At 48.2% G+C, this 23,799-nt stretch overlaps 1 protein-coding gene across 1 annotated transcript in view; it reads right to left on the bottom strand.

Moving 5' to 3' along the window:
• The window catches only part of DYRK2 (dual specificity tyrosine phosphorylation regulated kinase 2), a 64,428-nt gene extending 40,629 nt beyond the window's left edge, over nucleotides 1-23,799 (bottom strand). The window contains exons 1-2 of the mRNA XM_069629729.1: nucleotides 23,037-23,799; nucleotides 21,780-21,943 (exon numbers count right to left, since the gene is read on the bottom strand). The gene's annotated coding sequence lies outside the window, so the exon portion shown is untranslated. The remainder of the gene's footprint in view (nucleotides 1-21,779; nucleotides 21,944-23,036) is intronic.

The raw sequence follows: 23,799 nt of genomic DNA on the forward strand, positions 1-23,799 counted from the left end.
GTACCCTATTGCAGAGAGACTGTGCTGTACGAGATTGGGGTGCACGTTGAGTTCATTTTTTTATCAGTCGCCTAATACAGATGACTCTTTCCTGTTTTCAAGCACTCTCAAAGTTGACTATACATAAATATCCATTCAATTCTGCTATGGACTAGCATGAAATAATGGACAATATGAAATGACAATCTTAAGTCTTCCTTTTTTAGTTGATGTACACAGTGTAATGTACCACGGTTTATGGTCTGCATAATAATGGGAGCAGTGTTCTTATGCTTTTGGCCAGTTACCAACATCTCTACGGCGAGAGGGCCATGTGAAGCTCAGAGGATGAATATGGTCTGGTACCAACATCTACCAGTTATTTGTGGATCAGGGGGTGTTTCTTGAGGCATACATACATGGACTGTTCCAGACATATCTTATCGTAAAAGGAGAAGGCGAGATATGTTATGTGATTTCCTGCCAACATATATTTGAATTGGAGGGTGCATATAGCAGGGTTCGAAATTGAGGAGAGCGGGGAGCTTTTTAGCTCCTGATTGTAGACTACTAGAGCCTGGTTAGCTTTGCACCAAGAGCTACCACCAGGAGCTACTTTTAGCTCCCCAGGCCAACTTCTCCCAACCAAACATGCCTATGTGAATTTGACGATGTGCAGTTGGTATAAAGTTATTGGACACCTCTATATGACATTTAAAGCATAAGGGGTCAGAACAAATAAGCAAAATGTTATGTTTGATTCTTATGTTGAAGTTAGATTTGGGAAATGCGATATACTAGCTCCTAGTTCCCCCGTGGTAGATCCTCACTGCTTAATGCCGGATACCCAGGAGCTGCATTTAGCTCCTCCTTATCAAATCTTAATTTCTATCCCAGTTATAGTTATTTACCAGCAACACTCTTAAAAGGCAGGGTGCTTTCATGAAAAACATTTCTCGTTGTAAACTCTGGGGCCTTATACGTTTGTTTGGTGCCATCTTCTTCAATGAAATATAAGATACTTGAAGATACACAGCTTTTGCGGACATCTCGCTCCTGTAAACGCGAGGGGTTTTATGGTCTGCTAAGTGGGCTCTTGTTTTACGTGGGGCATTCCTTATGAATTAAAGAGGAGCACAGTTTAGTTTAGCCTTTCTGTATGTTACAAGTGTATGCCACAATTAGATAACCCACTAGTAACCAGCCTTCCAGTGACCATCCTGGCACCCCTGAAATGTGTCCTACATGCAGTAGCATGACTCAAAGGGCTCTGCAAATTCAACCACATCACCGTAACCCGCATCAAACTATACTGGCTCCTGCAGCAGACACGTTGCACCTTCAAATCCTGCTGCATCCTCCATAAGGCCTTTGCCCTCAAACCCTCAAGCTACTTCGCTGAGAAGCTCAGCATCTCCGGTGGCCTACGATCCACCGGAAAGCAGGACACGTGCGGACTTGAATTCCGTTGTTGCAGATAGTAAAGAACCGGGCCTTCCCTCTCTATGCCCCCAGACCCTGGAACCTCCTTCCCCACCAACACCAGAATTGTCCCCTTGCTTCTACATTTCAGGAAGGAACTCAAAAGGACTGGCTCCTCCTAAAAACCTAGCTACAGGCACCCTCCTCTCCCCACCTACTCTGAGAGTGGGGGGGGGGGGATCTGCTCCCCTGTAGATCCCTTGGTGCATTATTGGCCGCCCCCCACCCCCTGCTGTTATCTCCATGCTTCCTTCCATTGATCCCTTGCTATCCGCTTCCCTGCCCGTGTACTTTCCCCTGTGACCTGTAAAGCGTTCTGTTGCTGCCAGAGGCTCGGTCGGCGCTAAATTAACACCCCAATAATATTAATAATAAAATATACATCGTTACAAGAAGAGACTTCTCAGGTAATCACCCAACAGAACTTCCTGGCACTTAAAAAATAGAATATTGGGTGACATTTCTTTTAGCAAATGTTGCATTTCCATTCACCTTACAGGGCATGTATTATGGTGCTAAAAAGAGCGCAGCACTCGTCCCTCCTTGATAAAGGCTGTGAGAAAGGTACCACCAGCCCTACTGGCTGGCGACAACGGCATAAATCTCAACTAAGTGAGAAACCTCTATTTAGGCTGACCAGATGTCTCGGTTTTGCCGGTACTGGGACCTCTGTCCCTCTGTCGTGAGAGTTTTTATATTTTAAAAACCCTGTCCCGGTTTGGGCAAGGGGAGAGTGACAGTCCCGTTTTTTTTTTCATTCCTAACAATTATCAACTATAGAAACAGTATAAGATGTTAACAATGCTGTCATTCTTAGGATGGGTTCGAACCCCCAACACTCCAGGTACAAGCCTTATGCATTAACTGCTTGTGCCACAGAGACATGCTGAGAGAAAAGAACATAGCAAGATATGTAATGTCAAACACAGCAAAAGCACCTCTTATTAATATTTACATTTTTTTGTGTTATAGGTGAGATGCTCAACATTTTGACACTAATACCAATAACAGTCAAGTTCATTGTACAAATAGAACATTAAAATACATAATTCATTCAGTATCATGCTTGGTATTTACGTCCTTTCATCCACACTCAAAGCCGCACAATTTGAACGCATATACTGTGGGAATGGGGGGGGGTCATGTTGGGGGTGGGTAGAGTCCTTCTTTTATGTTGTTGGTTGTCCCAGTTTTTGTCTGGAAAATCTGGTCACCCTACCGCTATTGGGAATTGAATATGCTGACAGTGCCTGGCTGGTTTGGCGTTTTAAACTACAGGGGCTTGCTCGGATTTTATACTTTTTTTTTCTTCGTCTCTCTGCAAGCGGTGATGGGCGTTTTCCCTGTAGATAAAGAAGTCGGATGTCAGAGGTTCTGACTAATTAAGAGTGTCGGATTACCGCGACATTGTCCTGGGGCACCCTGGCGTGCCATGTGCGTGTTCACACCATGTGTTACTTGAGCTGGCTAGACCTGTGGGATTAGTGTCTCTGCAATTGTCAGACTTCACAAACAGAAGTTGCTAAGCATTCATATGTCCTGGACTCGCCGGATCTACAACGCTGATCTCAAAGCACTACAACGCAGATCTATCAACAGCTTCCGGGGCATTCGGTTCTATGCGCCACTCTGTGGCCCTTCAAAGGGGTGGGCATGCAGTGGTCATGGCATGCCTGCTGTGTATGGTTCATAACCTGGGAGCTCTTCACCAGTGCTGCCTGGCTTACCAAATGCCACCATCCGGAAGGCCTGCCGCCATACTATCCATTCAGGCAAGGTATTAAAAAGGGATTTCAATGTGCATTGCCCGCCTTGTGCAGCAGGTCCAACCTTCACACCGCAAACAGGGTTTTAAATGATATACTGTGACATATATATATATATATATATACATATTCAGAATGACCCGGACCTTGAACCTTTTGAGACTTATGTTACAGTTTGTTCTCTAGGTTTTCATCTAAAAGGGACATCGAAGACTTCAGAAAGTTACTTTTATAGTACATTTTAGAAACCAAATATATAAACAGGTGCTTTGTTTTGATTGAAAACATCGTACAGGTTGGGTTCAAAACGCTTCTGTGGATTTTTCTTTTCTTTCTCAAGAACGAACTTTCTAATTGAGTTTTTTCAGAACTTTTGTATATAAATTTCCCTTTTGTTTATTTTTTTAAAGGTTTGTAACAAACCAATAAAAATAAATAAATAAACGCTTTTGGTTGATAAATTGCGCTCTCTCATAAAGTGACCATTAGAGAGAGAGAGAGAGAGAGAGGGAGAGGGAGAGAGAGAGGAGGCTTGCACAAAAGAGCCCCAATCTGCCATAACCTCCTAGCCAAAGTGACGGCCAATAGGAACACAACCAGCATCCTGGAGGCGTTCCAATGATGCCTCGTGCAGAGCCCTAAAGGCAAGTCCCATTTTGGAAGTCCTGACATTTGACTTGCTCTGGAATTAGCGAACCCCTTCATTAATCTATTGAAAAGATGTTCATTCTAGGCTTCCGCTCCCAAGGGTCTCCCACTGCCCGGATGGCCTCCCATTGTGCTGTAAAGGTTCACATGGCCAAGCCATATCACAACCCTCACTCAAAAAACGCATTACAGCCGGGGTAAGGCGCTGCAGGGCTAGCAACCCCATCTTTGTGCACCCTCTCGAGAAATTCCTGCACTGCCGGTCATATACATTTAAGGTCGCTGGTCTTCTTACACCGATGGTATTCAAACTTTTGTACGCTGACCCCGCCCCCTGATTATTGTTGCCACCCCACCACAAGCTATAATTGCTTGTATTTTCTATTAAAAGCAGTCACTGTAATCTCTTTTTTTTGTCAAAATCATTTTATTGATACATCAGTGCACATTGAGATCTTAACAATATAAACAGTGGCAACGTTGTTTGATTGCAGATCAACAGTTTCATCGACATTCGTCAGCTTAACAAACCTCAGCAATTGTCGCTGTGACCACTTGATTTAACATTAGATTGACATTTCATTTTAACAACTATAGATCCATTAGTGATATCGCAATTACTCTTGGGGATGTATTATTGCAGTTGTATGCTTACGAAAGAAAAGGAGAAAAGGGGAAGAAAAAAAAAAAAAAGTAAAGGAAAGGAAACTTTCACCAGCACTCTCTATGGTCCGGGCATTGCCCTTGGTGCCCAGTATCCATCCTCTTCCCGTTCTGGTTGCAGTTCGATAGGGTCCTTTCTTCACTCCAAACTCTTCAGGGCTGAAGGAGACATTTGATCAGTCTTGGTTGGAAGAACATGTGTTCCTTTCGTTCAACGTAGTCTAAAAATGGGCCCCAAATGTAATCTCTTTTTAACCAGCCTGAAGCACCCCTGGCATTGCTCAGGCCCTCGTTAGGGTGGCAGCCCTCTCCAGTTTGAAGACCCTGCCAGCCCCATTATCAAAGAGAACCAAGATCTCCTCAGCCAAAAGGGCAAGAGGAGAAGAACCTCCACGGCTGAATCTCTGATCTTCACCACAGCCTTGGGAAATAATGCCACATCCCCTGAAATGGGAACCTATTCATCTTCTTATTGAGCGGAGTTGCAAATAAGTCACCAACCGGAGCCCCAATCTGAAAGCAGAATTTACTGAAGCATCTCCTGTTGCCGTTCCCATATTGCCGACGGGAAAACCCTGGTCACTCGGTCCGCTACTGAGTTCTACTGCCCTTTGCTATGGACCATCTTTATTGACAACAATTGCAACTCTGCCCATTTCCCCGGGGAAATTGCAAACCTTTTGACCTGGTCCCCTTTTGTCTGTTTATATAGGCCACGGCCAATATATTGTCGTTCCTAAGTACTAGAGCCATCCCCCTGGAGAACTGATCCAAAGGCATGCAGGACCCTGCCTGCCACTGCCCATTCCCTCAAATGTGAGAAGTAGGCCGCCTCCTGATCACCACACTTCTCCTGATACGCGAGGTCGCCCACCGTAGGCTCTCCCCCCCAGCTAGCGGGCATCATGGTAGCTATGGTCAGACAAGGCTGACTTAGAGGAGAGCCCTTTGGGAGATTTCTGAGTTGTCACCATCATAGGAGTGAACTCTTCAGTTCCTCCGGGACCTGGATCAATTTCTCCAAGTGCTGTGACTCCACAACCCAGTGCCTGTGCAAATGGGAAAGCAAGGATCTCGTGTGCAACCTGACACAAAGAAGCAGGAAAACAAAGAAGGCCATACAACCCTGGATCTGTGGAAAAAAGCTTGCCACAGCTCGTGCCCTCTGCAGTCTGACAGCTCTCTCTTCTGGCAACATAACCATGCCATGGGCCGTCCATAACCTGGCACCTATGCCGTTTAAGTCCTGAGAAGGATGCAGGTGGGAATGAACCCCACACTCCACAGTGTCATGCAAGCAATATTCACATGCAGCAGTAGACCTACCCCCCTCTCCCAAGAGGAAGCCCTGATGAGCCGGTTGTCCAGATAGCGGAAAGTCTGAATCCCTTCTAAATGAAGCGGTGCCTCCATTGGGCACAGGCCCTTTGTAAATACCCGGGGCGTCTTGAGTCCAAAATGGTGAGCCTGGATTTGATGGAGACGGCTGCCCACCGCAAACCTCAAAAAACTTTGATGAGCCTTCCAAATCGGCACATAATAGTAGGCATCCTGCAAAGGCAGGCACACTAAGAAATCCCTTTTCTGGAATGACCCTTTGCAGACCATGAACATCTGATTGGACACCTGCAGATCAAATCTTTTTAGGTTCGATATGACAAAGGTTTTGGAGTAAAACCCTGTGCCTTCCAGCCACTTTGGAACACCCCTGATCATTGTTTAGTTCAGCAGTTTCTGGCTGTTGTCCAGCATTGACCCCTTGGCACCAGGGTGAAGATTGTTCCACAGCTGGTAGGAGGGGGCGTACTCTATTTTGTATCCCTTCGTCACTGCCCAGTTCACTCAGGCATCTGAAGAAAAGGGCTACCAGGCTTCCGAGAAGAATTTGAGTCTTGCCCCGACCAGCTTGACATCAGGACTTCTGTGTGCGTTCGGGAGACTGAGCTTTCCCAATCTTCTTCAGAGTCGGTTCTTTTCCGGAATCTCTTATTGGGTCTTGCCATACCTTCTTTGTACCTTGCACCAGAGGCCTCGATTTAGGCTCCAAACTTCTGCGCCGTTTGCAGGTTTATCGACCCTAAAGACTTTATGGACCTTGTCCTCCAAATACTCACCAAACAACTTTTTTCCCCTCGCATGGCATCTTCATTGTGGTGGCCTTTTGATGGAAGTCCGTGGGCCAGTTTCTGATGTGAACATGGCTCCGGCCAGCAATTGCTGCCCACAAAGATATCGCTTCTGCCTTCAACTCAATGTAGGAACAATCTTTAAGTTGTTCAATCCGTACTTTCAAATCATGCAACACCGGTGTACAACCTGCACCCTCCCCTCCAATGTGGGGTGCCAGTATCTGTTCTGACCACCAAAGCCATCTCAGCCACATATAAAGCATAAGTCACCACACGAAATGCCAGACAGGAGCCCAAATACCGTTTTTTAAGACTGGCGTCTACTTTCTTGTCTACACCATCTCACATTGCCTCCTCTGGGGCTGTAGATGAGCTTCCGACAAGGATTACCAAGATGGTATCAACACTCACAGCTTGGGGAAGAATCGTTTCCTCTCCCCTTGGAGGGTAAAGATTTGCCATAAATCTAGGGAGACAGGCCCTCTCTGGGTCTTTCCCTCAAAACTCTCTCCTTTACTCCTTGTAAAAGTAGAAAGCCAGTCTTTAAAATGGGTATGAATTGGAGAAGCAGGGTGTACTCTGCTGTTGTCCCCCCCGCTACTGGCTCCTGATCCTGGAATCCCATGTACTCTGCCACCTACAAAAGAACCTCTGCCATAGATTCTTTATCCAGATATGTGCCTTTAGGATTTTCCTCTTCAGGATCCATGGCCTCTAAGAAAGTTGAGGAAGAAAGTTGATGAGGAAGAATAATAATCTTTTCTAGACTTCTCCTTTTACCTTATTCATACACAGGGTTTCTGAAAATCTGTGCCACTCTTTTTTCAAAATATCTTTTGGAATTATTTTTATGTTGCCTTCTTCTATCAGAGGAGGTTGAACCTGGAAGAGTAAGAACCAACCTCCACATGCTTATGCTTTTCTTTCCACTTTGCACGCATCCTGACCCAAAAATGCCTCACGGCACGGAAAGCCAGATTTCAGCCGGCCCTACTAAAACAATGAAGTCTGCCTGATTGACGCGCCAAGTCTGCAACAATGTGTCTACACTCCAGGAGTGTATATCTTAGCAACCAGTGTTTCCTCGTCATCGCATTGGATAGAGCCTTACTCAAGATAGCTGCCATGCTCACTTCAACGGAATCTGCACACGCCCGCGTCACAGTAGCTTATTGCCCAGACAGGGCAATTCTGCACCCTGGGCCAGAAGAAGTTGTAGCCTGTGCAGAGCAGCGAACTGCGCCCCTTGGAGGGGCTCCTTCGTGCATGGCGTTCCCTGCCCTGCAGGAGTCTCTTGGAGCATTTCCCTCGCTGTCTGGAATCCTGCCCAGCGGGATTCCCAGGGAGCCGATCAACCCCACTTCCGGCAGCCAGCCTAGCTGCGGGCCCTCCTTGGGAGAGCTTGGAATGATACCCAGCAGAGAGAGGATCGAATGGTAAGCAGCTGAGCCACTCACCAGAGTCCCTGCCTTTAGGCATTGGAGATAGAAGAGTTCCTGTCGGGGAGGAGGGTGTTACTCTCTTAAGTACTGCACAAGATAGAGGGACGTGGAGGTAATGGATGGTACCTTCTAAGCTCCTCAAAAGATGCCAAGTTTTACAAATCCGGATATATATATCATTTTTGTAATCAACACTTTGCCTGCTGGAACCTATAGGCCCATACTTGTGGTAGCAAAAATGGAACTACTTGTCTCAGAACACAAAGTGCTGCTGGCTAAAAAGCCAGAAGTGGCTGACGGTGAGCCACATAACAGACATGCTCTGTGGCCTCACACATCCTTGGTTGGCTTAAGTAGGCAGTGTTGTGATGCGCACAATAGGGCAGCTAAAGTGCGAGGTGCAAAGGTCTGTATGGTAGGGCACCAACAGTCAAATATTTGAAAAAGTCCCTTCCTTTAAAAATGAAAAGCTTCTAGTTGTTCGGGCTACACAACGTAGGCAGCACAACAGGGCCGCACGACTTCAAGCACTGACCAGCTGGTTGTTTTAATTGCTGCAGGTGTCCAAAGTGACTTTAAAATGCATAATTTATCACAAACAAAAGCCAAAATGCAGGAGTCAAACAAGGTTTATGGTGAAAAGTGACGAACTGCATTCGCAATTGTGGGCCCGTTTTTGTATTGATCCCCTGGCTTAGTTTATGTGCCAGTCCACCGCTGGGTTTCTTATATAAAGGACTGCATGCGGCGCATGGCTTTGCTGAGGAGGTACTCAACTCTCCGACAGGATGGTGTGATATTTTCTCATATGCCCCCGGGACCCCTGTTATCAGGCCTTGCCCTCCTGTACCTTAAGGAATACGAAGGACACAGGTGTTGCTGGTTCAGGTTCCCGGCACGCTCTCACGAGCTCGGGGTACGCCCACTTTATTTTGTGCACATGCGTGATGGCAGACATCGCCGTCCCGCTCACGTGACTCCGTCACATTCCTCCTTTTTCATAACAAAACACAAACCAAACACTTTGCATAACTTACTGTCAACGTGACAAACAGACATGTGGAGGTATTTAAAACAGTGTAGGGGCCCAACGTGTGCAACTGCAGATTAGTTCCAGCTCGGGTCCATGATGTAGACCTTGAACATCGCCGGACACCTCCGGCCTTCCCACCGTCGATATCTCTCTCCTGTCGTCTCATTGCTCTGCTCTCTTTCCAGATTATGTCCTCCCCCTTCGGGATCCCCAGTGTCTTCCTCGAGGACTTGCTCTCTGTTCATCACTCGGGCCGGGGACGTTTCGATTATATGCTCATGCTGTTGTTCTTTTCTGGCAAATTTGTCTAAAGAAACATGAGTTCCTTGTTACCGAACGTTGCTGGTTGGCAGCAGTCACCATGGATGCTTTTATGTTGGTCACTCCCATTGGAGTAGGTTCATAGTTGAGGGAGAGCTTCCCTTCCGGATGTCGGTTTCTCACCAGGACTGTGTTGCCCACTTCAATGTTGGGAGGCTTCAGCCTGTGTCTGGCGTTTTCCTTTTCATTGTGCGTCTGCCTATCCTCGGATGTCTTTAGGTCATCGATGACAACCGGTGGCCGGCCATCCGTCTCGGGAATGAGCCCTCTCAGGCACCTGTTGAACAAAGCTTCACCAGGAGGCACGCCTGTGGATTGGTGGGGGGGTGGGGTCGACCGATACCCTCGGAGGAACTGGTATACATTTCTTTTCAATGCACCTCCTTGTCCCTTGTGAGATGCAAAATCTTTAATTGAGCGTACGCATGAAGCGCTCAGCCTCTCCGTTTGCTCTCGGCCTTGCAGGTGTCAATTTTCTATGCGTGATGCCGCAGTCACTCATGAATTAAACGGCGGCCCATTTTTTTAACGTATGACTCGGGGGAATCCATGGGTCGCAAATACTTTGTCCATTGCTTGGATGGTTTGTTCACATGACGTGGACTCGACCTCTGGGTATCTCGACCATTGGTCCATCAGCACCAGAAAGTACATCCCTCTCTCGGTCGACCCAAAGTCTACATGTACTGTGTCCCATGGGCTGTTACTTCGCTCCATGGACTCAATGCAGGGTTTCTTATTAACGGGGGCGGCTGCCTGTCACCAGATGCACTTGCTCACATATTCATCGACCTTTTCCTCCTGTCCTGGGAACACACCTTGGAGCGCAGCCTTGCTTTGGTCTTTGCCGTGTCGTGGTGGCCGCAGTGGACAAATTATTTAACCCACGCGACCAGCATTCTCTGTATCACAATCTGTCGACCTAGTAGTATCAGTCTTTCTGCCGACCTCGAGAGTTTGTGTCGGACTCGCCACATTTGCTGAAATTTGCGTTGAGTATCTTTGTCTTTGCGAGTCATGCCAGCTAGAGTTCACCTCCAATCACCACTAACAACAGCATTCTGAATGAGTCGGAAGCATTTGTCCTCGCTTGAGGCCTCTGCCACTTCCTCCAGTGTCAGGGCTACTGGTATGGCTGTGTCCACTACTAGGCGAACATGGTCCTCAAAGTCAAAGATAGACTTCATCCCTTGATTAGTGCCACTCCTGGGATGACGCGACAGGTAGTCCACCGGGTTGTGGGTTCCCAGTCGGTATTGTAGCTTCACGCCATACTCCATGGGAGCTAGCATCAATCTCTCTATCCTCGGTGGTGGTTTGGAGGAAGAGCCTGCCAGTATTAAGATCAGTGGCTTGTGGTCAGTGATTACGGACACAGGTTTTCCCAGGACAAAGATGCGAAAGTGTCGACAGCCCCACAATACAGTTAGCGCCTCTCTCTCTATTTGGGAGTACCTTTGTTCGGTAGCAGTCAGTGACTTGCTGGCATAGGCAATGGGTCTCATTTGTCCGTGGATGTCTGGCTGAAGGAGTACAGCTCCTAACCCCACAGGGCTGGCATCCACAATTAGTTTGGATTCCTTCCCTGGGTCAAAGAATGCCATGGTTTCTCCCCACGTGCTGCTTTTAATGTCAAAAACCTTATGTTCCGCGTCTGACCAAGCCCATGCAGTGTCTTTCTTAGTCAGGGTCCGGACAGGTTCCCAGACAGTTGCCAAGTTCGGAATATATCTCCCGCAGTATGTTGCAATGCTGAGGAAGCTTCTAATCTCTGAGGCTTTCTCTGGGGGTTTTGCTTCTTGAATGTTCCTTCTGCGGGTCTGGAGAGATTCCTTTTGAGTGGAAGATGAAACCAAAACATTGTATGCTATCTTTGAGAAATTTACATTTCTCATGGTGTAATGTTAGGCCCAGGTCTCTGATCCTTTCAAGTGTCTTTTCCAGCCAGGCTGTGTGCTCAGTCTCCGATGCAGCATATACCAATATATCATCACTCAAGTTTATTGCGCCTTCTAAGCCGGCAAGGTCCCCTCGGATGACATTTTGGAAGACTTCTGCTACTGAGGAGACCCCGAAGCTCAGGCGCTTGTATTAGTAGTCCTTTGTGAGTTGTGAATGTCGTTATATAACGTGAGTCCTGGTGCAATTCTAGCTGGTGATAATCGGATCGCAGATTCAGTTTGGAAAACACCTTGGCTCCCTGTAGCTCCCCCACCATGTCGTCTAGGGTTGGCATGAGTTGCCTTTCACTTTTTATGGCGAGGTTGGGTAAACTAATGTCCACGCAGATTCAGACCGATCCTGGCTGTTTGGGTTTCGCTGCGACTACAATGGGGACACCCACTGGGTTGGGCCATCTATCTTCTCAATTATGTCTGCGTCCACTAGGTTTTGCAGCTCTTTTTCCACTTGCACTCTCAGGTTGAAAGGTATGCGCCGATGCTTTAGGCCTTTGGGCACACTGTTTCGTCAATATGCAATTTGATGGGCTCCCCCTTAAGCTTCCCAATGCCTTTGAAAATGTCAGCAAACCTTTCAACTATGACTCTGACGTCTGTCTCATATACCGAGAGTGTAAAGTGTACAATATCTAGCGCCTCGGATGCGGCACAGCTTTAGAGTGAGTGGGTGCTGATGTCCGTTATGAAGAATCTTGCTCTGATGGTATTATTAGCGTGAGTAACTTGGAGCTACAAATACTCCTCGGAGGGGAAGTAGTCGGGCCCCCCCAAATTAATATGTCTTGGCACGTGTTTCTCCTAATGCTGGTGGTCCTGGGAGTGCCTCGTAATGGCATGTCGCAAGTACGCAGATGTGCCTGTGTCTATTAGCACTGGAGTCAATGTCACTGTGCACGTGGATTGCCTCCTTTTCTTTTTCACTGAGTCAATGTTTGATATGAAGAAGACATCCTCATCCTCCTTTCTTCCTCCGCAATTTCCAGGTCTTGGAGCTCTTGTTCCACCATGGCTACATTCCTTTGTCTGCGTGGTGCTGCATTGGTCGCTCTGCTTGGTCCCCTGGGAATGGTGGTCGGAGCAGCGGCCCAGCACATTCTCGCAAAGTGTCCTGCTGTTCCACAGCGCCCACACACTCTCCCTTTTGCTGGACAGTCACTTGTGTCTATCTTCTTCTGGGGCCAACGGGTTGTGACCGGCCAGTGTTCAAGGTCCACCTAATTGCGCACACCTCTTCACCTTTCGCTGACTTGACTGTGGTGTCCATCTTAGTGGCGCGGCTGTCAGCAAGCTTGTAGAACCTCCCCATATCTAGGATGTGTGATAGTGTGAGCCCCGGTTCACGGAGTACCTGTCGACGTAGTTTACCTGAACTACAGCCTAGTAGTAGCTGGTTGCGGACTATGCCTGCCTCTTTTTCCCAGTGGCACGTGCTCGCTAGTTGATGTAGCCGCCCGCAAAATTGGTCTAGTGACTCTTCTTCACGTTGCTTTTTGCTACACATCACCAAGCGTTCAAAGTCTTGGTTCGCTAGTGGTATGAAGAGCTTGTTGAGTGAGTCCTTCACAGCTTGATATGATCCGTCAGTGGGAGGGAGAGTCTTGAACACGCGATATACCTCAGATCCTGCAGCATAGAGGAGTCTTGCCACCTTTGCTTCGTCATCCGTCCCTCCCGTGGCCTTAAAGTACATCTTGAGTTCGACCCACAGCAGCCATTTCGAACCAAATGTCGATGGAGTGCCCGATGCGTTGAACTCTGGCATGGGGACCAGTGTGCCTTGTTGTCTGGGCACCCTTTTGACCTGCGGGGGTGCACTTGCACCTTGAGCGCCATCACCAGGGTCGTTCATGTCCACGGACTACACAGGCACCTATCACTTGCATGAAGGCCGCAAGTCAGTGGATTTGATGGATCACTGAGGTGCGTAATACGCACAAGCACCATCACCTGGGCTGCAGTGTGTACTTTAGTGGTGTCAGGTGGTGCTGATTTAGGTCGACACGGAATGTCCCAGGAAAGGCCCTTCTCTTCCTTGACACCAGCGAGAAGGAGAAAAATACCTCTGTACCAGAGGGTCCAAGTAAAATGTTCCTCTTAACATTTACTGTCAGTCTGTGACTAAAGAAAAATCTCGTTTTTTTAAAAAAAAGTATGGGGCCCCACAGACCCCTCCTGGTGGCCTTTGTTGCAAGATTTAGCATAGATAGACTCCAAAAATTGAATATATGGCGCACAAGCTCCCCACGTGTCGGGCCGCGACCATAAACAGCACAAAATGGCAGTTAGAACGTTCCTGTGCGGAGCAATGATGCAGGTGCTGAATCAGGCGTCGGATCATGGACCCCCCTACCCAGTAGCAGCCTCGTCGCCAGTGTGATGTTTTCTAATATGTCCCCTTGTCCCCCGTAGCCAAGCCTTGCCCTCCTGTACCTTAAGGAATACGCAGGACACAGGTCTTGCTGGTTCGGGTTCCCGGCACGCTCTCACGAGCTCGGGGTAGGCCCACTTTATTTTGTGCGCATGTGTAACGGTGAACATCGCCGTCCCGCTCCGTGACTCTGTCACAGATGGGGCGGGGCTGTGTGTGGGCCTTCGGAGTCGCAATGTGTACAGCTGCCCCTTCTGCGCATGAAGCTGTGTGTAACATGGCAGCTCCAACTGAAACATATCTGTCCTTTAAGCAACCACGTCACGTGTCCTTAATAATGAGCACTGAATTCCACCACAGCGAGTGTGGTTAAATGGCACGCTTCTCAGCTGCCGTGATTGTCAGCCATATAAATAGAGAAGAAACACGGACCTCTGTCAGCACATTTTTTGAGTTGAAGCTGTTCCTGTTTTCGGGTTGGCGTTTACAGACAGAAAAACAGTTCCGGCTTTTGGTTACGTTTCCAATGTTGGGTGAACACAACAAAACACAGGGCAGAGCTGGAATGCCCTTAGCGCTTTGAAAGCGTGTTCTTGTGCTTTTAAAGAGAGAACAGCAAACATTGCAAACGTTTGCCAAGTAACTCACAGAGGGAGAAGAGACATAGAAGATAAACATTGATGTAAGCATAGACCTTCAACAAAGGTAAAGGACTGGGCCGCTGGAACACAGAGTGGGAGGGGAGAGAGAGAGTGCTGCGACAGCTTTTGAGGTAAGCATATAAATCGTCGATCAAATGTGACTTGTGGAGCAGAGTGTGGGGGAGCCCCGCCAGAAATGCTTAAAAGTTAACCTAAGCCCTTGATGATTTGCACAAATGAGATACATCTGGGGGTGCACTGACATGGCTAATGCTAGAGTTAGATTAAAGGGGCTTGCGCACTTCAGGGAAATGGTTTCTGGATGTGGTGTTGGGATGGATAGTGTTAGGGACATTCTCTATGGGAGTCCAAATTACTGAGAATGTTGTTAATGCATTGGTACCTTCACAGATTTTTTGTAAACTATGTGTCAAGCATATAGAGTTCCACCATGTTCGGGGAGGTGGATCTGAGTTCTTCCAATTGGATGTAATGCATTGATGTGTCAAGCATATAGAGTTCCACCATGTTCGGGGAGGTGGATCTGGGTTCTTCCAATCCGATGTAATGCATTGAGGTGTCAAGCATATAGAGTTCCACCATGTTCGGGGAGGTGGATCTGGGTTCTTCCAATCGGATGTAATGCATTGATGTGTCAAGCATGTTCGGGGAGGTGGATCTGGGTTCTTCCAATCAGATGTAATGCATTGATGTGTCAAGCATATAGAGTTCCACCATGTTCGGGGAGGTGGGTCTGAGTTCTTCCAATTGGATGTAATGCATTGATGTGTCAAGCATGTTCGGGGAGGTGGATCTGGGTTCTTCCAATCAGATGTAATGCATTGATGTGTCAAGCATATAGAGTTCCACCATGTTCGGGGAGGTGGATCTGGGTGCTTCCAATCGTATATAATGCATTGATGTGTCAAGCATTTAGTGTTCCACCATGCTCTGGGGAGGTGGATCTTGGTTCTTCTCTGGGGAGGTGGATCTGGGTTCTTGCAATTGGATGTAATGCATTGATGTGTCAAGCATATAGAGTTCCACCATGCTCTGGGGAGGTGGATCTTGCTCTGGGGAGGTGGATCTGGGTTCTTCCAATTGGATGTAATGCATTGATGTGTCAAGCATATAGAGTTCCACCATGCTCTGGGGAGGTGGATCTTGCTCTGGGCAGGTGGATCTGGGTTCTTCCAATTGGATGTAATGCATTGATGTGTCAAGCATATAGAGTTCCACCATGCTCTGGGAGGTTGATCTGGGTTCTTCCAATTGGATGTAATGCATTGATGTGTCAAGCATATAGAGTTCCACCATGCTCTGGGGAGGTGGATCTTGATTCTTCTCTGGGGAGGTGGATCTTGGTTCTTCCAATTGGATGTACTGCATTGAAAGGCTGCAGCTACTACACAATAACTCCATGCCCCCGGGGCAGCTCTCAAAGCCATCAGAGTGGACTGGGGTGAACTAGGGAGGGCTTCAAGCTCGACGGAAGGTGCCTTTCTGCTTATAAACAGCTAATAATGGGGGTTGGCTGTCAAATCTGCACTTGGATGCAAACAGCCCATGGGCTCTTAACGCATCTTTCACTGCTAGATCGTTCCGTTGACTCGTGTCAGATTGTCCATTTGCTATCAAGCAGAGGGGGAGGGGAAAGATTACAAGTTTTTGGAAATCACACTAGCTTGCATAGCAAGGCGTTTTAGGTAACAAGCTGTTAGTGATACATAGTAACAGTGGTCAGACCTGACGAAGTATGCAAATTGTGCTGCGACTACCTTACCCTATTAGGAACCGTGCTGGGTAATGGAAGATTCTAAACAAAAAACTGGCTTGTGTTGGCATGCAGAGGCGACACATGGCCTACTACTTTGGCCTTGACTGCTCAAATTAGGAGCAGCCGTACGCCCTTTGCATATGGTCCCCTTTTCAAACAGCTGACACCCTTAAAAAAGTGAAATAAAGGTAATGTGAAGGCTATTGAAAAGTATTTCAATTGGTTAAAAAGTTCTCCCAAAAAGAATTCCTATCATTACAGTTTAGTTTGGTCAATAAGTCTTTCTAAGGGGTGTGATCACTGTGGGCTCTGAGTGTGTAGTGCCTAAAGACTACAGGTGTGCCTCTAGGTCTAGGTTTACATAGGTTCTCTTGCGAATGGGATGCGGCCTATTTCCATCTTACGGCTGGTCCAAGACTAGTCTGCATATGGTGAACTACCTTCTGTACTGGCAGGAGGAACTAAAAAGGGTGTAATGAAATGTCATCAAGAGCAATTTTCAGTGCAGGAATCTGCAACCTTTGGCACTTCCGATATTTTGGACTACAGCTCCCTTCAACCACACCCAGCGAAGCCCGTGAGAGATCAAGATAGTTGTAGTGAAAAACATCAGCTGGGACACCGGTTTCCGACCCTTGTTCTAGTTATTCATTTGTCTTAGCTCACACATTAGCACATTGGTCGTGTCCTCCCTAAGTCTTCCGTCCCTTGTCTTGTGGCACCTAGTGTACAGCCGTGTTATAAATGCTGTATCATATCATCCCATCTTTGGAGAATGGCACTGCTGTGGTTCCAAGAACTTGGTGACAAAATTACGTCTAATGATTGCCAAATCAAGGATATCACAATAACAGCATATTGGGTGGATAAATGGGAAACAAAGAAACTGCTGTATTGTGGAAATAAAGGCCCATCCACTCAATTGTTTTTTACTGCATCATACAACAGCATCGACCATCATAGAGTGGAGAACCATTTGCATGTTCTGCATTTACCCTTTTCCCACTATTTGTTCGAGCACAAAGTTGCTGGACAGGCCACTCTCTGTGAACAACGCGATTTCAATTTCCTTGTATACATACAATGACATAGTGCATGCTGTCCGGTATTACTAGACCCATTTGAATTTAAGAACTACGGTCTTCATTCTACAAAGCAATGCATACATGTAAGAAACGCAAACTTAGAAAATGCCTGGGAGGCCCAATCCAGTCGGTCAATCACAGCACATGGAGAGCAAGCACTGCCTCCACCTTTACCCCAACACTGTCTGCCAACTACCATGGAGATCAAGCACTCTCCCCCACTTTACCCCAAAACGATCTGGCAACTACGCCACCAATCACAGCACATGGAGACCAAGCACTCTCTCCGACTAGACCCCAACACTATCTTCCAACTTCCCCAACAATCACGGCCCGCAGAGAGCAAGCACTGCCTCCCACTTTACCCCAACACTGTCTACCAACTACCATGTAGATCAAGCACTGCCTCCCACTTTACCCCAACACCGTCTGCCAACTACCAAGGAGATCAAGCACTGCCTCCCACTTTACCCCAACACCGTCTGCCAACTACCAAGGAGATCAAGCACTGCCTCCCACTTTACCCCAACACTGTCTGCCAACTACCGTGGAGATCAAGGACTGCCTCCACCTTTACCCCAACACTGTCTGCCAACTACCATGGAGATCAAGCACTCTCCCCCACTTTACCCAAAACGATCTGGCAACTACCCCACCAATCACAGCACATGGAGACCAAGAACTCTCTCTGACTAGACCGCAACACTATCTTCCAACTTCCCTAACAATCACAGCCCGCAGAGACCAAGCACTGCCTCCCACTTTACCCCAACACCGTCTGCCAACTACCAAGGAGATCAAGCACTGCCTCCCACTTTACCCAGGCACTGTCTGCCAACTACCAAGGAGCTCAAGCACTGCCTCCCACTTTACCCCAACACTGTCTGCCAAATACCATGGAGATCAAGCACTGCCTCCCACTTTACCCCAAAACGATATGGCAATTACCTCACCAATCACAGCACATGGAGATCAAGCACTGCCTCCCACTTTACCCCAATGCTGTCTGTCAACTACCATGGAGATCAAGCACTGCCTCCCACTTTACCCCAACACTGTCTGCCTACTACCATGGAGACCAAGCACTCTCTCCCACTTTACCCCAAAATGATCTGGCATCTACCCCATCAATGACAGCACGTGGAGACCAAGCACTGCATCCCACTTTACCCCAACGCTGTCTGCCAACTACCATGGAGAGTAAGGACTCTCTCCTACTTTACCCCAAAACAATCTGGCAACTACCCCACTAATCACAGCACATGGAGACCAAGCACTCTCTCGACTAGACCCCAACACCATCTTCCAACTTGCCCAACAGTCACAGCCCGCAGAGACCAAGCACTGCCTCCCACTTTACCCCAACACTGTCTGCCAACTACCGTTGAGATCAAGCACTGCCTCCCACTTTACCCCTACACTGTCTGCCAACTACCATGGAGATCAAGCACTGCCTCCCACTTGACCCCAATATTTTCTGCAGCTCATAGTTGTCACGGTTTGTGAAATATCATATTTCTTGCACCCCAGTACTTTCCTAGAATATCAGGCTTAGCATCTAAGCTTAATCGCCTCCCGCTTGCCAGGGCCTTTAAAGGCCAGTTCCTCCTTTAAAAGAGGCAATTATACCTTTCAGGTTGGATTGCAATTGCGCCCCCAAGTGGACAGAAAGGTTCCCAAGCTGTGCACATTGAGGTTTGTGATATATGTATGCAAGTCTATCAATCAATATTTTTATCTCACCAATTTGTATTTGGTCCCATTGCTGCACGAACTTAAAAGCAATCTGTCTGTTGACCTAATTTTGTCACAACAGTCTACAATGGCCCCCAAAACTATAAAGCAGATCATGCAAAGGAAGGCAGCTTCAGTGAACACTTATCAAATTCCACATTCCATCAGAAGGAGAATCTTTAAAGGAGCAGTTGCTGAAAACAAAATGCTCAGGTATTTGTCAGTGATATGTACCGTGCTGACATATGGAGCTGTCTATCCCATCGCTCTTGTGAGGGAGGAAGGGGGCAAAGGGCTCGCTCTCTCGGTTCCATAAATAGTTGCAACACTTGTGAACCGACATGGAAAACCGAGCCCCTGCCTGTGGCGTGGCCCCCTGGATCTGAGCCCTGCAAGATAAGGCCCCCTGTTCGTGCCTGTACTGACACACCGTTTAAGGTGTGACATGTACAGTAGCAGGCATGCCACTCTGAAATCACCCACCACTCCCCCACAGATAGTAATGTGCAGGGGAGAAAGGCCATTGGCAACACGGCCACTTCAATCTCTCGTGCGGGAAAGGCCCCCCATTAAAGGGAAGCCTACACAAACCCATGCCGCAGGGAAAATAACAGAATAGCAAATTAAGGCCAAAATCCATGAGGACAGCCAACTCGCCCAAGATAATTGGGTGGAAAAACAGCCCCTATTTTAAGGATGGATAACTAAATCCATTAGCATGGGACACTGAAAGGGTCAAGGACATTTGCTGCAAGGGGTGCATTGCATAGCTAATGCGAACAATGGAAAATGAAAGTAGCATTCTGGCAGCTCGGGGGAGCGTGAAGCATGCGTGGTTAGGGGAGGCAGTCCAGGCCAGGACGCTCCCGGAAAAGCGTGCAATATTGCAGGGGGTTCGGTACCGATCAGCCGGCCTGTGTCGTCCACGGATCCTCAGTCAAACAGATGGAACCGAGACTAGCTGGCAGCTTCACTGTACCTTTCCCATGCATTTCTATTAATACCGAGGGGCAGGCGGCTGGGAGAAGGGGACGGGGGGAGGGGAAATTCTAAGAAGAAACGTTCTTGGTGCGTATTGGGGATATATCTGGCAACATTTAAGCGAAATGTCTAGGTGTACGGGACAGATTTTGATATATGTTAGATGTATTCCTAACATTCAGGAACCAAGTAAATACATCGCACAACTGATAAGACTGCAGGTGTACCTTAAACTGGATACATTAGCTTGCCCCCTCGCCAAGGGTCGGATAGCTAGGTTACTGGGTGAGCTGTGCCCAGTGACATTGTTTGTTTTGACCGCACCATTCACACCCCCTCAAGAGAGAAGAGCAAAGGACCCAGGTAATCCTGCAAGTGCAGCTCTTTGTTCTTTGGACATCCAATCATCATCAGCGGCCCAAATAATTGTTCTGCCCCCTTTCTGATCACTGAAGGATCCTGGGACTTTCACGGTCCTTTAGTCAACCCATGCACAGAGAATGACAGTGTGCCCAGATGCAAACCTTACAGCATTACATAATCTCCTGGTGCCTCCCCCTCCCCACCAAATCAATGACTATATTTGCACAAATGTTGTGTTCATTTCTTATGTGCCATAAAGTCAGTACACATGGGTCTCAAGCAGTGTACCTCATCTGCCCAGAGACAAGACAGATTGGGGTATCTATGATCAATAACCATGCGTGTCTTGGGCCCCTAATGTGTGCCCACATTTTCACCCCAGGATATCTGTGGCTCGTTTCTTTTGTGATGCTTTTTGGACGAATAGGACACTTGTCAACCGCTTCAGGGATCCCATTTTTGCGCCTCTCAATAATTCATGAATTAATCTTTCATTACACGCTTAACATTGGAGAGCAGTCTCTAATCGCTGGACTGGGATTCTAATCCTGTGTTGCTTTGCGCTGTCTTACTTCCAAGATCAACGTGTTGCCCCTGAGCTATCCCGCCAACCATATTGTACATGACACATGACCACAGAGCATTGCACATCTGGGTCTCCCAACTTTTGCACCCAAGAGGTGTATCTGGGCCACTTACGATAAGACTCCTCTTTGACATACCCTAAACTTGTCCCCAGATCAGCTGACATAGGAGAGTCCCACGTTGCTGGTCTTTTAACTGCAACATGTTTATAGTGTACCTAGCATCATGGTCTCCTGATTGGTAGGACCCGTTCATGCCTTTACCCAAAGAATAATGCACACCATGCTCTGCCCTGAGGAAAGCCATGGTACATCTATAGAAATCAAAGTCCTGCAAGGCCAACCCTGAATGAACCTTGGATATCTGTGAGTTGGTAACTATCACTGATTTGGTAATGATCATAAAAACAGGATGGTGTGCCACTTATTTTCCATCGCGGCTTCTCCTTCCTCCAACAGACAAGTCTGCACACCACTGGCACAGTACGCCACTCCGCGGACAGGCCTAAGCTCTCTGAAGCTACTATGGTGGTGGCTGGGCACAGCATAAAAACCTATTAACATAACATGTGCCATGACTACAGGCATCAGTGTGTTCAAAACTAGCCCCCCTTTTCGTGATGGTCCGCTCAGAACACTATACAAGATATACTGAGCCCTTATGTGCCCCAAAGGCGTCAACACCCATACCCCTCTCCCCAATGTCTGGCCCAATTCTCGACAGCAATGAGCAACACTTACCCACTGGATTCGATTGTCCGAGCGTTCACTAAGCCCCCACAGACACATATGCCCAATTAATCTCTTGCCATCAGGCCTTACCTTGCGGGAGGCAGCAGTGGTGGGGGTCGAGGTGGCGGTATTGAGTGGAGGCAGGGTGATGGGTGATGGTTGGCGCCCTTGGCCTGCTCTCGCAGACCTGGGCACCACTGCAATGATGTCTGGAAAAAACTCCCGCTGCTCGGCAGTGCCTTCACCTGCCCTTCCTGATGTCAAGGGGAAAGAAGAGACACATTAGTCAGGGGACAAAAGAGAATAGGAACGAGGTACATTATTGCCTAATAATGAGCACATGCATCAATGGAACCCCCACTTGGAGACACTAAGGAAAATGATTCAAGTCGCCATCGCCTGGGCAACCCATACTGCACAAGAAGCAAACACGCATGGCACCAGCAGTTTAAATGACAGGTTGCACAGACGGCTAAATTTGATAATGATACCAAGTGTCTACTGGCATTTGCAGCTAAACCCATGATCCAGGATTATCTAACCTTCTAGATGCAACAAGAAAATGGCAGTCTTCCATCGATCCGATGAACACTACTGCCAACGCATCGCCCACTTGAAAACACACTGATATGGCCAACTTCTAGTAGACAGGTCACTGCTTTCTTGAAGGCACACCAAAGTCTGGAACAATACTAACCATTTATTAAAATGCCCATTTAAATTGACCCGTGCTGTAAGGCTTAACCAATAGGTTGGTGCAATATACCTAACTCAATGATACTTGGTTAATCGACCCAGGAAGGGTGAAAGGCTGAGTTACAAATTCCTGGGTTCAAACCTGTGCTATGTGTGTTGCACACACATCAGTAGACAGAGCACAAAAATGACTGTGCTCACTTGCCAGAAAGGGCATTGCGAGCATTGTTAAGCCACCTACATCGATGTTTCACAAATAAAGAGTAATTGGTATCTACATATTTGCTAGTCCAGAGGTCTGTGAGCTCGTGTTATCATTTCCCAACTTAATGGTACCCCATTTATCTACCGAGAATGGATGAAATGCTAAAGAATCGAACCTGCAAGCTGAACAGAAAACTCCCCAGCGAAGACTTGCCTCACACTGTGCTCAAGCCTTTAACCTGCAGACTGCAACACACAGATTTCTGCAAAGGGGGCTGAGAGCACCGAGCTATCCTACCCTGGTCACTTTCTGGAGGTGGGCAACGCATGTGTCGAAAATCCCCTTCTGAAATGTATTGCAATATGTATATTGCTGTATCGCACAAGTTGCACATGACCGCTCCAGATAAGTCAGCCTGGTGCTCATTCTCTGGGAAATAAACTCACCTTCCACCTAGCAACCAGCATGCCATGTGCAGATATACCGAAGAATACAGGGAAATAAGGGCAGCGACTCCTTAAAGGCTCTCAGATCCCAGTGGCATGTCCAGTGTGAGCGGCGGTGGGTAAAATGAAGGCGATTTCCTACTGCCTGCTGCACAGGGTCTCCCCTCAGACACAGCCGGTGCCGGCTCTGCTGTGCTTGTGCAGGGAAGGGGACCCGGCGTGCAGGCTCTTGGCGCGGGTGGGAGAGCAGGGGTGCAGGTCGGGCATGGTTGCTGCTGTGCAGGGGATCCTTCCTCCCCCCTGCCCACCTTCTCCAGCTGGCTTAGACAGCAGCCGCCCGTGGTTTCCTGGTGAACATGGCTGCTGCTAGGGAGGGGGAGGGAGGTAGGGAGTGACCGCACTTTGGGAAGCGGCTGCTGCTGCTCCCCGGCTCCGCCCGCGTTCTCCTCCCCTGCTCCTATCAGAGGCTACTGGCAGTGCCCGCGGCCCCCACCACCCCCGGCTAGCCGCCGCCCTTCGGGGCTTTCCCTGGGGGTCAGTGGCAGATCATCAGAGGGGGGCATGGCGAGGTGACTGTCAAAAAAGAGGGTCGAGGGGAGGGGGTCTGGAGGGGCAGCGGCGGGTAATTGCCGTGGGCATGCCCGGCTGAACAGGAGATAGGCGCTCGCCCCCCACCTCTGCTGAGAAACCACACCCAGGTACGGGGAGCTCAGAGCCGGGGCCCCGCCTCCACCCGCCTGTGCTCCCCTAGGGCCCGAGTGTA

The sequence above is a fragment of the Ambystoma mexicanum genome, chromosome 12, assembly GCF_040938575.1.
Source record: "Ambystoma mexicanum isolate Mex_15411 chromosome 12, UKY_AmexF1_1, whole genome shotgun sequence".
Classification (NCBI taxonomy): Eukaryota; Metazoa; Chordata; class Amphibia; order Caudata; family Ambystomatidae; genus Ambystoma; species Ambystoma mexicanum.